An 18,285-nucleotide genomic window follows, 5' to 3' on the forward strand; every position below is an offset into this window, starting at 1 on the left:
ATTTTGTATGCCTTTGTCTTGTAGTTTTTTGAAGTTGCATCTTCTTAATAAAACTGTTAGACTTTCAGCCTCGGTTTCCATGGCTCACATATCTGTTTCCTTCATTTTTAGAGCGAGCGTTTCCCAGACAGCCCGGCTCAAATTAAGGTGCCCCTTTTGTCCCTAACTCACTCCCTCGATCATACGGTGAAGGTTCCCAGAGCCCTGTGCTCAGCCCCCTGCCCTCTTGACCCTTAAAAAATCTCCCTCCAAAATATGGTGCCGTGACTTAGATTGGCAGTACCGGCAGACAGGAGACAGCTGGTAACCGTTTGGGGAGAGTGCTTGTGAGACATCTGCGTTCCTCTTCCCTTTCAGTTTTCTTCCCTGTCTAGCTGGTCTCTATAAAGGACATTCTAAAGCTGAGGAAGCTTGTGTGCGAAATTTAATTTTGAGCCAGAGAGTGAAGTTAGGAAGTTATGTGATTTACGTCTTTTTCTTGCTATAAATAGACGTACGTTATTACTGTGCCTTTCGTAGAGCCAAAGGGAAGACTGCGTTTGGCATCTTTCAGTGCTCATTTTTGTTTTATTATTGTTATAACGTGTTACCGTGCCTCTCTACATATAGCCAGGGGAGGGCTCTGTCTAAGTCACAAGGACTTGACAGGGAAGGGAAGATTGCGTTTGGCGTCTTTCTGTGGTTATCTGTTCATTTTTATAAGTTGTTACCGTGCCTCTCCACATATAGCTAGGGGAGGGGCTCTGTCCAGTCACAAGGACCTGACAGGGAAGGGAAGGTTGCGTTTGGCATCTTTCAGTGATTATCTATGGGTTTTTTTTGGTGCTTCACTGAAAATTCAGAGGGGGCCCCTATTTCAATACTAATAGGGAAGAGGTCGATTACCGGACGCGCCTAGCTAACGGGCTTACGGATATCTCCTGTTTAGAGTGGATTAGATGTGGTTTCCCCGGGATGATTTATTAGATATTATAATTTCGTTAGCTTAAGCATTGTGTTTTTAGGGCTTACATTATGTTTTTTTACTATTATATAGATATATTTTGTGCAACGGAAATAGAGTTTACGCCTGTGCAGGAAGGCAAGGAGTTTGCATGATGCAAATCTCAGCTTTTTGCGGGCTCAGGAGCGGTTCCGAGTCCCGGATAAGATGTGCCACTCTACGTCTTGTGACTGGCACATGAGGATTTATGATAAACAGTTATCAGACTTCCTCTGCTTTTGCGAGGGACTGTCAGTATATATTTTTTATTTCCAAAGACAGTCAACAGGAGTATTGTGTGATTCTGGTTTGTGAGAAGAACACCTTCCAATGTGGTTTTTTGTTCTCTTCCTGTGTTAAAATGAAATGTAAAGACGTTTATTTTTTGCTGTTATTTTAAGACATCCTTCTGTACGCATTTAGGCCAGCAGAGGAGAATGCGCAAATAGCGCTGTGGGTTTATATATATAGATAAACGTGTACATAATATGCTTCACATTTTGTATAATTGAAGTGCGAATATTTTACGGTCAAATGTCTTTTTATTATGGACTTTTTAGCATGCATTGTGGTTGTCTTTTTAAGCATCTGTGCCTGGCGCACTGACCTTTCATGTATTTAGTAAGACCAATAATAACTAGGATTGTTACTGTTTTTTTATATCAAAGCTGTTGCCTTTTTTGTGTATAGGTAGTATTATATAGTTACCCCTTGCCCCCCCAGCCCCTGTCTGACCCATGTGGCGCAGCACCACATTTAATTAGCACAGGTCACTTTCAGATAACTGACCACGTAGTGCACAACAATATACCCCGAATTGTTTAACTATTTCCTCACATTTATATTTTGGAGTCTGTACTTGGTGACAGGAGGTTGCGTCTGGCGTCTCCCACTTTGTGCCACAAATACATGTTTATGGGACTGCATCTGGCAGCTCACATTTGTTTTGAATTTTGATTACCTATTTGGTGTAAATTGTATTGTTTGAACTTTATTTCTGCAGGGAATGGGAGGCATCTTATCGCATTGTGTTTAACAGTGTATTTTTTCAACTGCGTGCTTCCAAAAGGGGAGCTACTTTACTTCATCACATCGCATTGTGGTTTCCTATCTCAGGCCTGGCAGTAGCCGACGCCTTTCGACTTCTCTCTCCATATTGTAATGGGTGTCCTCTGTTCTTCTCCTTTTTCATCTACATGCGGTGTACTTTGATAGATATAAGGTCTGTCACCTTCTCTCGATTTGCAATTTAGCGTCTCTCCCTCTCTTACCTGGCTTATAGGCCTTTCTCCCTGAAGTGATGCAAATCCTGTCCAATAGGAGCTCAATTTCATTATGATTCATGGTCAAAAATACTGTGACCTTTTGAGAAAGTTTTTGTCGCGTGGGTGGCACTTCTATTTTCTTAAAAATTTCCCAGAAGTGACCACAATGCGTCATGTCCTATAGGTCAGAGGCACCTGATAATGTCGTCCTTTTGTGGTCAATAGTTCATCATTAAAAGAGTATAAAGATCTGCTCCTTAATCCATTCAACGGACTACCCCGCTGCAGTGACCCCATGGGTCACTGACGCCTGTGTGGTCTCCTTCAGCCCTCTATCTAAGCATCTTTGGCTGAAGCTCTAATTTCTTATTGTACTTTGAGATGGTCTTTTTCTCTCTCCTCTGCATTACCCTTATTCTAAATTCTAAAACATTAATGCAAAGCACTAATGGTTGTCCCTCCTAACTTAACGTGTGCATTCCTTGCATTGCAGTCAAGTGTATGTTGCATTTTGAAAGTATTTCCATTGACTTACAATATATTTGCATTACATGAGTTTGTTCTTCACTCCAGAAATGTGTCTTTAAATTCCAAGACTTTGCTAAGACTCCCAGGCTATATATTAAATTTAAAAAAAAAGGGTTCTTCTTTCATATGAATAAGAAAGCTATTTTTCTCTATCGTTTACACATCTATTTTGTCATAATTTTGCAGAAGCACCCCCTCAAATTAAGCTGCCTTGGTGCAGTGCCCCAGGACCATGAAATTTCACCCTTTCATTGCCTTTAAATGTACTTTGAAATTTTAAATTCCTGCATGATTAATTTTCTCATTTAAGGGTTTGCCTTCTAGATACTTGAGTATCATAAACATCTATTCTTGTGTTACTATTTCTGGCTGATTACAATTGTAGTTTTGAATAGTCTTTCTGGAACTAACAAATTGATAAGCAATGATTGTGTAGCCCGTGACCACAACAGAAGGGAAATACTTACCATTCATTTCTCATTTTGCTTATGGGCCCTCCTCATCTCTTTCTCTCACAGTGGTACCACAGGAGATGTTATATATAGGTGTACGTCTCTTGTGCACTGCAGTGAGAAGTGATAAGCAGGAGCATCTGGGTACGTGCCAAGCACACCCACTTTAACTGAAACAGGTTCAATTAGAGACCACACAACTGGTGCACGGTGCATCCAGAGTTTTAACTAATTACACACTGAATGTGTGCATTCTGTTCCTTGACAGTCACACCTCACGCTTCCCATCTCACCTTTCTGGCGTGCTTGCACCCATAGTAAAGGATCCTCCCACTTGAATATCCAGTCAAGTGGTAGTAAGAGGGGGAGGAAGGCTTTTGCATGCATTTCTCGCCACAACACACAGCCACCTTTTTTATGTGGAATGCACACTAGCTACACCTATGGTTTGACTTCTTGGTCACACGTCAAATGCTGCTAGGTCCCCTCAGCCTTTCATCTTTCCAAGTTGGATAAAATGAGTACCATTGACTTAGGGGAACAACAAAGATTTGCTATTTTGCGCCACAATACCATTCTGAGTGAACGTGCGCTTTACAAAAAAGCCATATTATTTTAAAATAAGCTATATTTTACATACAATTAAAGACAACATGTGTCTTAATATTACATGGTGCTGAAGGGTTAATAGATTGTGTCTTGGGCTGCCGTTAGAAGTAGCATTCCTGGTCGACCACAGATTCTGAGCGTTGAGCCAGGCAGGAAAGGGACTTCCTGTGGTTGGCAACGAACATGAGATTTAAAGGAAAGAATATGTATGTGTAAAAATATGCTGGTCTGTGGAACAAAGCAAAGAAGAGAAATAAGTTGCCTAGAATCACACAATTTGGTAACGTGGGAAGCTGAGATTGAGTACAGTGTTTCAGGTTTCACGTTGTGCAGTTTAGTGAAGGAAAATGTATGTGTTTATGTGCAGATGGGTGAGAGGAGGTAAGGAATAAGTTTTCGGATATGCACAGCTGTGTGCAGCCTTCAAAATATGAGATAACCAGAGATTCGTAGGAATAGATTACCACAGGTAACCACCACATGCCCCAGTGCTAGGAAAATAAGAAAGAATAAATAATACGTGCAGATATAAAGTAGATTTCAATGTTAAAAGACGGTATGCATGGAGCGAGCAATGCTCGGTATCGCAGTATTGCCAGAATAATAGGTGTGAATTTAAAGAGGCCTTTTAAAAGTAGAGTTGCAGATTTTAGAGGTGGTTGCATATATTTTGCAGTTCGACCACTACGAGTTTTTATCTCTCTTAAAAGTTTCTATCTTCTGTTTGGGTTCTTCTTTCGCTTTCTTAGTTAATCAATGATTAGAAGTTTTGCAACATTATTATTATTAGGGTCTTCCCTGCGTCTCCTAGAAGTGGATTGGATTTCCTGTCTTCAGGATGTTTGCTTATATGGGCTCAATTGTTATTGTTTTCATCACCTCGAGTCTGGTTAGAAATAAAATATAAATAGGAACAACTTTCAGTAATGCCTGAAAAGACTGCTTAAAGATAAAATAGGCAAAATAAGCACGAAAATTGAGGGAAATAAATGAATAAATTGAGAGAAAGCAAAAATAGTTTATTGTCCATGGATCACTCTGTTTTCACTGACAAATATTACAATGTTCTGACAACAACTTAGCGCCCCATATACTTCTCCCTGAACAATTAATATATGTATAGGTCACATCAACTAGACATCACATTGAAATTATGTAAGAAGGCATATATTTGTATAAATTAACACCTCCTGCCAAGTTTCTTTCTTCTCAGGTATCCAGGCAGAAGGGGAAGGGCTCCATCATCCCTGAGTACAAAGAAGAGGAGGACAGGTGATCAGCTGCAACAGGAACACCGCCATCTTCACAAGCAGATGTTCTTCAGAGTTGGAGAGAATATTGGAGTAATAGATTACATTGTAAGGTGGAATGTGCTAAAATGCATTCTAAATGCAGTGCATTCGCCAGGGACACAAAGGATAGGAGTAAAGAAAAGTAGTAATGTTGTGTTTATATTATGTTTATGTATTGATCATTAGTAATCAGTATATGCCAATACAGAAGGATAGTGTGCATTGAATAACTCGTATTATAATGTTTCAAGGATACAATGTGTACAGATTTAATATGTCTTTTAACCTCTTCTGTGCCCATGACGAGATAGTCTCGTCATGGAGCACGGTCGCGCTGTGCCCATGACGAGACTATCTCGTCATGAACCCCACCCACTAATGAAACGCACGGCACAGGAGGGGGAAAGGGCGTGGCACAGAAGGGGTTAATATATAGGTGCAAACTTTCAGTGTGTTTGAAAACAGGTTTCAAGGTATAATGGATTGGCACAAAGGGGTGTGGAATTTAATGAAATATCTACTTGTTGATGGGGCAGGTTGCTTCTTAAATATACTTGTCCTGTAACAAAATACACTTGTCCCTTTTGTGCCATGTAATGCAGCAACAAATTATGGCAGCAATGTCATTATATAAAACCTCGGAAATAGCCTCTCTGATTACATTAGGGCTCCTTCCATAGTGGGCTTTGAATACTAACAATTCCCTTATGTTGCCACGTTTCCGCAGATCTACGTACTGGGGCTGAAGGTAATGGTAAGCAACAGTTCTGGTTCACAAAAAAAAAGTGGCTGGAGGAAAAGTGAACTTGCAATGGCTCAGATTTTCGCTTGAACAGATCTACACCTAAATATTTGCTCATGCTTAAATGCAGTTCACAAATATTTTCTAGGAGTTCTATTTCTTGGCCTACTTCTGTAGTCTTGTGAATTCACAAAAGTTGTATATCTGCACATACTCCAAGGACATGGGTGCACTTTATTTAATAATTAGGCCCCTAATTGGGTCTGGCGTTAACAATGACCTTTTATGTGTAGTAAAATGTTGTCTCTCTCTCCCTCTAGTGGCTAGCTTCACTGTGAGTGACTTCATTCTGTTCTTTCACAAGGAGCATATCGATACACAGTTGTTTTATCCAGTGCCAGGAACTACTGTGCAATGTGTGATTTTTGAGACCACAAGAATTTCTGCTTTTGCCAATGTTTGTTATAATCGTGAGGGCCCAGCAGCTCCCACACCAATGAGGTTTCACAAAAATATTGCCAAAACAAGTTGTGCATTGACAAAGCCAAAAGGCTGACCAAAAATTTCATTGGCTTTACCAATGCTTGTTTATTTTTATGTTGCAAAGAAATGGTACCTACCTTATTCCAGTAGTTTAGCGAAATGTTTTTGCATTTTTTTTGTGTGAACATTTTTATTTTGAAAGCAAAGAATTATCAGTCTTGCTTTCAAGCTTCTGCACATATTTGCATCTAATTGAAGAGCATTCTGAGAGCAGTATATATGGCCTCACATTGCTAAAAATTTAAAAAGTGTCTACACATTTTTATACTCCAACCACTGTCAGAAGTGCAGCCTGAGCTTACAACATTTACTTAGAGCGCTCACCTTAATAATAAAGCCTTTGTATTAATGAACAATAAATACAAGTCTGAACAGCATTAACACATGGACACAAATATTACCTTTATTGCAGACAATGCCTTTCCCTGATCCATAATGTGGTACTATAAACTGGCAGCCAAGGGGTTTGTGTTGTAGGGGTTGGGGCTACTTGTCCCAAGGACGAAATATGCATGAAAACTTGTTGCCCTTGACCTCAAAAGAAAATATGTCCTGGGCGTGGGGCTATAGGAATTCCACATCCCTGGGCACAGTTTGACAAACTATGAGTGTTTTTGATTACTAAAGGTGTTACTGTGACAGAGATTTTCATCTGTGTTTGCTGTTGGGTCAAGCTATAGTACAATGTTTTAATTCCTCTTTTGCTTTTGGAGATAATGAATTTCTTTTTAAAGTCTTGTACAGGGATGCCAATATAATTTTTGGGTTCTTTCCTTCATTTGGAGTTTCCTCAGCTGGACAACACATGCAGCGTGCACCATTAATAGCTCAACTATTGCAAGGCCTGTTACTACCACAGTTTTAATTGTAGAATGTGCTGCACACACACCTCCCCCAAGGACTGTGTATCAATTGGTAAAGAATTTATTGATGCAGATGTACAAAAAGGAATAGCATTCACTGATTGTGAGTACACAGCGGTTCAGATTGCTTCTACTACACATGATATCATGATATAAAGATAAAGGATGATGATACGCACTATGACACTAAGTATATTATTGAAAGGGCTGGGTGGAAGAAAAGGAAGAAGGGAACAGGGGAGGATGTATGCAACCAGACAAGGGATAGGAATAGACCCAAATGAAAAGAAATGTTTACCAACGATAATGCTTGCCCCCATGGCCCGTCTTTTTCATGGTCCATCACTTGTAGGACGTGTTGGGAAGATCAGACCGTTTTCCTAATGCTGTATTTCCACTGCCCCAGGCCACTTCATTTCCCCACATTTAGTGGACTTCATCAACATACCCCCCCCTACTCAAACTACAAGTACGTGTTGGTTATTGTGTGCATGATCAGCAAATGGACTAAGGCATGCCAATTCAAGAACAGCAATGCACAAACTATTGCCAAATGCCTCCTGAAAGAGTTCATACAGCGCTTTTGAGTATCTATGCTTTTGGGTTCTGAAAATGGACCGGCGTTCATCTCACATGTAATTGAGGGGTTGTGCAAGGGGCAAGGAGCCACACAGACACTACATGTGTTCCACGGAAACTACCAAGTGGGAATGGTATCCTAAGCTCATCCTGAAGGGTTGTACGTGCTACACAGAAGAGAAAAGACGAGTGTGTAAGCAGGCTAGAGGGATTCATCACCTAAAGAACATCTGGAAACATCGACGCCCCAACCCCTCAGTCTACAAGTTATGACAATGAGACATCTTTACCTTTTCTTCACTTTGTTTTCTTCATATCGAATGTGCCTAAGTAATAGAAGTGCTTGCAAACCTCTCAAATTACTTGAAGACAGGCACCAACGGTTACTTTTTCTTTTTACAGGTGTCATCTCTGAGGCTCTACATTATTATTCAGCAGACTTTTTTTGAAAATAGTAAACGTTCAGCAGAAGATAAGACATTCTTCTAACTAGTCACACTAGCCACACGTACCAATGATTGGAACAATGCCTCAAGACTTGCTCAAGACTTTCAGAACAATTAGAGAAAATAATCATGGGTGCTACTAGCAGCATTGACCCCCATTGCTACCATTGTAATGACTATGCTCCTTATAGTGTATTGTGATCACAGTGTTATACCTGAGAGACTGCTTACATGAAAAAGAGATATTGTACCAAAATGAATAAATTGCCATTGATAAAGACGGGACAGGGGGACAGTTGACAGAGCAGGATGTTATGTTTGCACACACCGGCCTACCGACACAGAAAACAGCATGTGTTACAATGTCATACCTCTCTCGAAATACTTGGGCTGTGTCCTAATGTACAATATGCTCTTCAGTCAGCACACCGAGTACGTAGCGGTTGCACCTCCTGAGAAAAGCATGATTAGCAAAGGGAGAACAAGGATAGAACAGGGAATGTGAATAACTTAGCACTTATAGAAGTTGTAGAAGTAACAATAGGACTACACTAAATGCAGCCTGCTACCATTACCAAATACCTCAAACACCTGAAAGGTATGCTGTAAGGATTTTGTTCAAGAATGAACAAGAGGAGGGAATGAGAGAGGGTCTATTTTTATCATAGGGTACCCCAGGCCCGTTCTGTCCACACCTGAGGTATGAGACCCTTGTCCTTGCCCTGCCAGCCTAATTTGTAGGCTGTGTTAAATTGACCGGAGGGTCCTGTGTTACTATATAACAAATAACCTGGGCCATCCTTGTCACTCAGCAAAGCATGAACCCCTACATAGGCCCTGCCAGCCTGATCTGTAGGTCTTTTGTTAAGTTGACCAAAGTTCTGCACACATCTTTACTGAACAGCAGGCTCTAGGCTTGTCTGACCAAGAATCACAGCCAGCTTCTCTCAGCGAGGCCTCCTGCTCCAAACTAAAGAGCCCCCACCCTACCCGTGTGCAAAGTTCACTAGCGCAGAGTTCACCGTTTCTCTATTCTGTCGACATATAGCACATCACATCCTGGGTCTGTACATGAGAAATAGAGAAGTTCCCACCGCAGCCGCGTCAAGCTGGGGTGATGAATAACCAAGACACATATCCATATATGTATATTTTATTCCTTTGCATTACATATTTTCTGCCTGCCCTATGCAATTTACGACAAGCGCTTGGCCTGAGAAAATAACCTTTCACCTAGTCTACGTTCCGCATTTAGTGGGATAGACATGACAGGTCTGATAAAAGTTGCAGAACAAGCTTTAAAGTAACTGACGTAGGTAGAAGTGGCGTGAGATGACGTTACTGTAGGCATTTCTCATAGCCTTAAAATGTATAAAAAGGGAGCTCACACAGTCCTCGGCGGACTACCCCACCCGTCTGTTAGTAGATGGCAGGCGGGTGTGGGTGCTCCCCAAGAGCTCTTGTTTTTTGTTTTTAAGATACAATTTAACTTGCCAATATATTTGCTGTATATGCTATGTATGCTATTTTGCTATGCTATTGTGTCCCTAAATTGGTGTTATTGAGCATTTCATACTTATATTACATTTGCAAAGCTGCTTTCTTTTATGTTTTAAGTAGGTTCGTGAGTATTCTCAGTATTTTAGATCAAGTGTGTTTTACATTCTGAGAAAAGTTTCCTTGATTTAACTCATGTTTTTCATAATGCATTTATAAATGTGTCTTTGAGGTTTAGTGTCTCTCTCTCTCTCAAACAGTACAAACGTTTTAATACAGAAATGCCATCTAATCCATGTGACTATCTGTGAATGCGGAGCCACTGGATTTTGTATCTTGTATTTTGTATGCCTTTGTCTTGCAGTTTTTTGAAGTTGCATCTTCTTAATAAAACTGTTAGACTTTCAGCCTCGGTTTCCATGGCTCACATATCTGTTTGCTTCAATTTTAGAGCGAGCGTTCCCAGACACCTTGGCTCAAATTAAGGTGTCCCTTTTGTCCCTAACTCACTCCCTCGATCATACGGTGAAGGTTCCCTGAGCCCTGTGCTCAGCCCCCTGCCCTCTTGACCCTTAAAAAATCTCCCGCCAACACTTAATCTGACAATGGAGGATGTTAGAACTTCATCTGAGAGTGGAGATGAAGGTACTTCCTTCGACCAGGTGGAAGCAACTGCAGGTCCCAACAGTGGAAGGGTGTCTTGATTCCACAATGGAAGATAGCCGATATTACTTGTTGCTTGGTTTTCATGGAACTCCCTCCGTTGAGGTGCATCAGACTCGGTGTTTCCGTAACTAACTGTTGCACATTATTATTGTGCTTGGTTGACACTAGTCGGTGGAGTACACTGTGGTACAGCAGGTCCGAACAGTGAAATGGGGTCTTGATTGTATGATTGAGGATGTCAGAAGTTGAAGTTTGATATTATTTCTGTGTACCCCTTCTGATCTGCTGCAAGCAAGTCCATGCTTTCAAATTGAACGGTACATGGCTGTCAGGTGAGTGAGTCTGGCCTACAATGGAGACAGACGTGTTCACAATTCAGATCGAGTGCTGATTGTTTAATTATAGAATCCAGTAGTCAAGTAACTACAACGTCTATTGGACTATACATATTATGTTTTTTAGTATACTTCTTTGAAGACATTTTTTTAAATGACTTATAGGTTTAGTACAATGACCACATTTAATTTGCAAGTGCAAAGGAACACTGAATAGTCTACACTGTAGACAGCAGAAATGGTATTTGAATTGTTTTGTTCTATTTATTGCATATTTCTCTGCAATTTATGTTGTTGTCTTTTGTTAAGAGGAAGCGAGAGAAAGTATTCATGAATGTCTGTGTGAGTACTGTTTACAATTAACACTGCAGATAGCAGTGTTCACAATTCGGATCGAGTTGGTCTTGTAGATGATGCAGTTCTGTAGGAAAAGACATTGCTCCAGTGCGCTCTGTCGACACCATGAATACGTATTATTACAGGCTCCAGACATGTTTTTTGTTGCTTCGCGTATGACAAACTGTGTAGCTGAATTCCACCTTACGTAGCTGTGGGTCCTTGCTGACTGCTCTCTCTGGCCTACACTGTAGACAGCAGTGTTCACAATTTAGATTGAGTTGCTATTGCTGATGATGTTCTGTTGATGGCAACAGATATTACTCCAAGTACGGCCTGCCCGTCTACAGCACACATCATTGCTGGCTGTTGACATGCTGAATGATTTTGATGTGGCTTTCTGAGTGCACTAAAACTGATGGACCCTTTATGATAAAATCTTTTTGTGTATTATTTCTGATGTATTAATTGTGTCTCAGTATACCATAAGATGTATTAATTGTGTCTCAGTATACCATAAGTTGTGTTTATTTTACGATAGAATATTTTTCTGTATTACTTCACATCTACTGTCCCTACCTTACTGCAGCACAAACTATTGATTCTTTTATTATTGAATGTCTGTGTTTGATCCAATGATTACTGTTGTAGTAGATGATAGCAGCAACTATTCCTTGAGGAATGGTTTACACTGACTCCACACGCATCCACCACAGACGTTACTGGATTTGTGACCCTGGTAATAAAAAGGTGTCGAGCGCATGTGCTCATACCCACTTCCACTATTTATCTGTGTCCGTGTGTTCATTATCTATGCATGATAGTGCCCCTGGGCCGTATGATATTACATTGTGCTGTGGGCAGTGTATGTAACTATGTTACCTCTGGTAGTGGGGAAAACTTCGCTTATGTAACTTGTAGGTGTATGGCTATCACAGGTGGAAGGCTACTTTACAGACCATGAATATTGATGAAGAAGATGGATGCATGTTGTGTGTAGTGTAAGATATGTGTACATTGCAAACAGTTTAGAAAAAAGCTCTCTAAGCAGAAGAGGTGCGTCTCATAAAATGCAGTACAGAGATTGACTAAAATGGGTGGCGTTTTCCAACTGTTACAATGGGAGATGTTATGAACTAATGAAGTGCTTTTTTTTATGGTCACATGGCAAATGTGCACCTAGTGCGCAAGGACACCGCACCCAACGTGATTTTGAGAAAATATAATTGCTAAAATATAAGTTTATTACAGTTAGACATATATAAATGTTTAAAATATGTTAGATTATCGCTTGCTCTCATATCCACTTTAAAGTTATTTAGATCTAGTTTTGAGACAAAAACAAAATGAGGGAATGGCGTACGCGGCGCAACACCGTATGTTTATGATGTAACACAGGGTGTGGCAGGGTGCACTCGTCGCATTCGCAACGCGCAGCGGGCACGACCCCATACGTACATGACGTAACGCACGGCTTGGTAGTGCGTACCCGTCGCATATTAAAGTAGCAGCTGTCGCGACCTCATACGTACATGTTATTAGGCGGGACGTGGTGTCCCAAACCTGTCAGATACGAAATGCGCATCATTTAAATGTGGTGGATAGGATTTGCGTGCTGATCGAGGTTGGTAGAGTACCGGTACGGGACTGTAGTTTTCTCAACAACAAAAAAAAGTTTGATATGCATATTTTTTGGGGAAGATGTAAAACATTACATAATTTTTAAAGTTAAACAAAAGGATAATAGAGTTGGAAAATAAAACAATTAGAAAAATATAGGTTTTAATAATATTAAAATATGAAATTAACATTTAAAAAAACCTTTGAAATTCACGGAAAAAACCATAGGTTTTACAGACATTATAGTTAGGAATTAGCATTTAAAAAACCTTAGCAATTCACTGAAAAAACCATAGGTTTCAGGCACGTTATAGTTAGTTGGACATTTGACTCATATAAAACCAGAGAAATTCGCCAGTTATGGTTAGTTGAGCTAACTATAACTCGCGCGCTCGCAATGCACTGCTGATGACGTCACATATTACATCACTCATGACATGGTCAGCGACATCACTCATGACATCACTGATGACATCTCAAATGACATCACTGATGACATCATCCACGTGATAATCTGATGCACATACTGATGCCCTAATATAAACTATGATACACGCACTCTAAAATACAGACTACTATTTTTGAAACCATACACACAAGAATGCCCGATACTACATAGCACCGACTATTTCCTAGGTCTATACACACATCCAGTGTCTTTCACATACAGTTACTCATCAATACAGTACTATAATATGTACTGATACACCTATACATAGTCACACTCTACCACTCATCCATAGAGTTAGTCACACACCTAGTTAGTCATGCAAAGAATGAATTACATACTCATTTACTCATGTATACAGTTATATACACCAATTGAGATACTTATACACACACCACATCACTTATTTATGCAGATACTAAGACATACTTATTGTCTTATACAATCAGTGATACAAGCAGACGCTCATTTATACACCAACTCTTCAAATAACTTACTCTGACATATAGTCATTTATATACTCCAACACTCACATATACTGCCTTAAAACATATGTAGTTACTCACACATATACCACTGAGACATTCATTCACTCACCACACACCCATACACACACTAGGTCACCCATACACCCCTTCCCAGATGCACTTTTGAATCCATACAACCAGTGAATTTCCCACTCAGACATCTGTGCACAGAGTCACCCCCCCCCCCCCTCCCTCCACCGACCCACACAGACACTCAGGCACTCATACAGATACTCAGACAAGAAATCAATAACCCATATAGAGACCTATGTAGATACTTACCAACCCATCCAGCCGCTTACACACCAACTGAGAGACTAATACAGACTTTCACACAGTTTAGTCACTAACCCATGCATTCAGTAAGACACGTTCAATCACTCACTTATACAGTCAGTCATGTGCCTACTAAATAATCCCTTCAGGCACTTGTAAATCCACTCATTCTTCAATACACCTTGGCATAGATATATATGAAAAATATTTAAAGTTTAGAGAAACACACATTCACTGGATGATGTAATAAGTGATGTCATCAGTGATGTCATTTGAGATGTCATCAGTGATGTCATCAGTGATGTCACTGACCATGATATGAGTGATGTAATATGTGACGTCATCAGCAGTGCATTGCGGGCGCGCAAGTTATAGTTAGCTCAACTAACTATAACTGGTGAATTTCTCTGGTTTTATATGAGTCAAATGTCCAACTAACTATAACGTCCCTGAAACTTATGGTTTTTTCAGTGAATATATATAAATATATATTTACCATCATAATAGTTTAGCAGCCAATACTCTTATTGTGACACAATATTTTTGTGCTTGATACTGTGACAACTGGCACAACTGAGGTGTTATTCAAGGACCACAAAAAAACTTTTTTTCTTGGAGCCCAAATACCAACACCTTTTTAGCACATTTACTACCGGTCTATTAACTTGTTTATACTGAACTGGGGGGGGGGGGGGGGGGGTTAGTGGAGTCGGACATACGACAGGCAGGAGTAAAGTAAGTAAATAAATAAAACTATTTACCTTGCACTCCCTGCATCGCCAACTCGGCTGTGGAAGAGGTATTAGCCATGCAGTCCCACGAACTGATCACAAGGGGGAAATGGAACCTGATTTATAGCCGTGCACTAAGGGAAACTGAACACACAATGGACCTGTGGGAGCGGTAATAGCCATGCAGTCCCACTAACTGATCACAAGCAGGAGATGGAACCTGGTGTATAGCCGTGCACTAAGGGAAACTAAACACACGATGGAGCTGTGGGAGCGGTAATAGCCATGCAGTCCCACTAACTGATCACAAGGGGGAGATGGAACCTGGTTTATAGCCATGCAGTAATGGAAACTGAACACGACAGGGGGCTGTGGGAGCGGAAATAGCCATGCAGTACCACTAACTGATCACAAGGGGGAGATGGAACCTGATTTGTAGCCGTGCAGTAATGAAAACTGAATACGACAGGGGGCTGTGGGAGCGGAAATAGCCATGCAGTACCACTAACTGATCACAGGGGGAGATGGAACCTGATTTGTAGCCGTGCAGTAATGAAAACTGAACACGACAGGGGGTTGTGGGAGCGGAAATAGCCATGCAGTACCACTAACTGATCACAGGGGGAGATGGAACCTGGTTTATAGCCGTGCACTAAGGGAAATATAACACACACGATGTTGCTGTGGGAGCAGTAATAGCCATGCAGTCCCACTAACTAATCACAAGAGGGAGATGGAACCTGGTTTATAGCTGTGCGCTAAGGGAAACTGAACACACAATGGAGCTGTGGGAGCGGTAATAGCCATGCACTTTCACTAACTGATCACAAGCAGGAGATGGAACCTGGTTTATAGCCGTGCACTGAGGGAAACTGAACACACGATGGAGCTGTGGGAGTGGTAATAGCCATGCAGTCCCACTAACTGATCACAAGAGGGAGATGGAACCTGGTTTATAGCCATGCAGTAATGGAAACTGAACACAACAGGGAGCTGTGGGAGCGGTAATAGCCATGCAGGTCGAGTGACTGGGTACAGGAGGCGCCGTGAGATCGTTTACAGCATCATTCTCTGGGAACTGATCGTGAGGGGGACTGTGAGCTGTTTTACAATCAGGCTTCTCTGTTAACTGATGACGCGGGGCTGATGAGAAGGATCGCAGGCCTGAAGGTCAGCAGTGATGAAGCTTGTGATGGTTTACAGTCATGCAGGCCTATTATTGGACCCCAGGGGAGAGCTGTGAGGTATGCAGCCTCAGACCTTATACCATCTGACAGCAATGCAGCCTTGCTCCCTGACCATAGACAGCGTGGAATAGTTTGTAGCAATGAAATGCATGTTATTAATCAGAGGCGGAGTTTTGAGGAAGTTTACATGCATGCAGTTCTCCTAACTCCTCACAAGGGGTGCTGTGAGCTAGTTTACAGTCTTGTGCTCTTGGCCATTGCTCACGGGCCGGGCATGTTACAGCCATTAAACCCATGGAGGAGCTCCTAGATGACGTACAGTAATGCAGCAATGCAATTCTAGTCACTAATTGGGAAGAGGGAGGTTTGAGGTTGTTCACACATATGCAGTTCTATTAATCACAAGGGAGGGGGGCCTCCGCCTATGAAGATCCCGCAGCCGGTCCTGCTGCTCTGCCCCCAAGCCTGGGGCAGGGGCCCCCGAAAAGGAGCTCATGGCCCCTTCCACGAGACTGATATCACAGCAGGGGGGTAGATAGAGAATAATGTCAGGGTGGAGGTGACCTTGAGACTTCCCAACAGGCAACGAGGTTTACCCAACTAAAAGGGACAGGGCAGGCAGCGGACAGTGGTAGTGGACAGGGTAGGAGTATTAGGTTTCATTTATGTGCAAAAGGTAGACCAGTCAGCGTAGATCCTGAGTGAAAACATCTTGACTATGTTGTCCACTCTAGTCCAGGTCTTCTTCACAGCAATGTACGTCAGAGAGGCCCCGCAGAGCCGGCTAGCATGGCACATATCCAAGATCAATAGACCAGGTCTAGGGTGGGCAGCCCAGACCCAGCCGCATACCTCGCTTGCAAGAAGAGAGGTGCGGGATAGCCAGCCAGCCTAGCCCATAACCCAAGATTAACAGACAAGGCCTAGGGTGGCAGCTCCAGCAGGAGGCCTCACTTGGAAGCAGAGAGGCGCGGGAGAGCCGGCCAGCATAGCACATATCCAAGATCAACAGACCAGGCCTAAGGTGGCAGCTCCAGCAACCCAGACCCAGCAGCAGACCTCGCTTGGAAGAAGAGAGGCGCGGGAGAGCCGGCTAGCATAGCTGATACCTAAGATCAACAGACCAGGCCTAGTGTGGACAGCCCAGACCCAGCAGCAGACCTCGCTTGGAAGAAGAGAGGCACTGGAGAGCCGGCCAGGATAGCCCATGCCTAAGATCAACAGACATGGCCTAGGGTGGCAGCTCCAGCAGCCCAGACCCAGCCGCAGATCTCGCTTGGAAGAAGAGAGGAATCAGGGAGAGCCTGAAAGCGGTGAAATAGTCAAAATGCTCCAGAATACCTAGCAGGGTGTACGGCAAGGCACCTAAAACTCCAGGAAAGGAAAGTTTGAAACTACCTGCACTATAACACCCTTGTACGTGTACACGGTGGTGATCTACAGCAAGAATCCAGAGATCCTGCTTCCTTTCCCCCTTTTAATAGAAACTATAGAAATCATGTCACATATTGAAAGATATGAGGATTATGGCGGTGGGTTCATGTGCTGAAGGGCGTTGCAGCTTGTTTTGTTCTATTGGATCTATAGTTGTCCATTGTTCGACTTCAGGTGCTTGTTCAGTTTTGAGCTTCCGTTCCTAATGCCGCAGCTTTGGTGACAGGCTCAGCGTCTGTGGATTTGGCTGCTTTAATCGAATCTTTTCACAAGGGATAAGTCTTCTGATGCAAGACATCATTTGCCAGCATAACTTGAAAGGATGTACCACTGAGGGATCAAACCCCTAGACAACTGTATGGCTGTGATCTGTATTGTGCATATGATGGTGACAGGAGTTGTGTCTCATGTGCACTGTGGTGGTAGGGTGATGTGTAAGTGTGGCCTGAGCAGGACGTCCCACTGATCTAGTGAACAATGAACCGTCTGCATGGCTTTTAGCTGTTTGATTGGCCCAGGATTTGTCCCCTCACCCACTGACATGTGACAGGACAACAAGGCACAATGACTTGAAGGGAGATAGCGATAGAAAGGGTAAACGGAGCCAGGCTGAGGCAGGAAGAGGATGAGAGTCAAGCCGGCCCCTCCCCCCCCCCCATGCACAATACAGATCACAGCCATACAGTTGTCTAGGGGTTTGATCCATCAGTTGTACATCCTTTCAAGTTATACTGGCAAAGGATGCCTCAGCATCAGTCGACATATTAATTGTGAAAAGATCAGATTAAACCAGCCAAATCCGCAACAGGTAGCCAGCACCAAATCCGTGGCAACAGGAAAGGAAGCTCAAAACGTAACAAGCACCTGAAGTAAATCTTCAGCACATGAAGCCACCCCTGTAATCCTCATATCTTTCAATATGTGCCA

The sequence above is a fragment of the Triturus cristatus genome, chromosome 5_2 (genome assembly GCF_964204655.1).
Source record: "Triturus cristatus chromosome 5_2, aTriCri1.1, whole genome shotgun sequence".
Taxonomy (NCBI): Eukaryota; Metazoa; Chordata; class Amphibia; order Caudata; family Salamandridae; genus Triturus; species Triturus cristatus.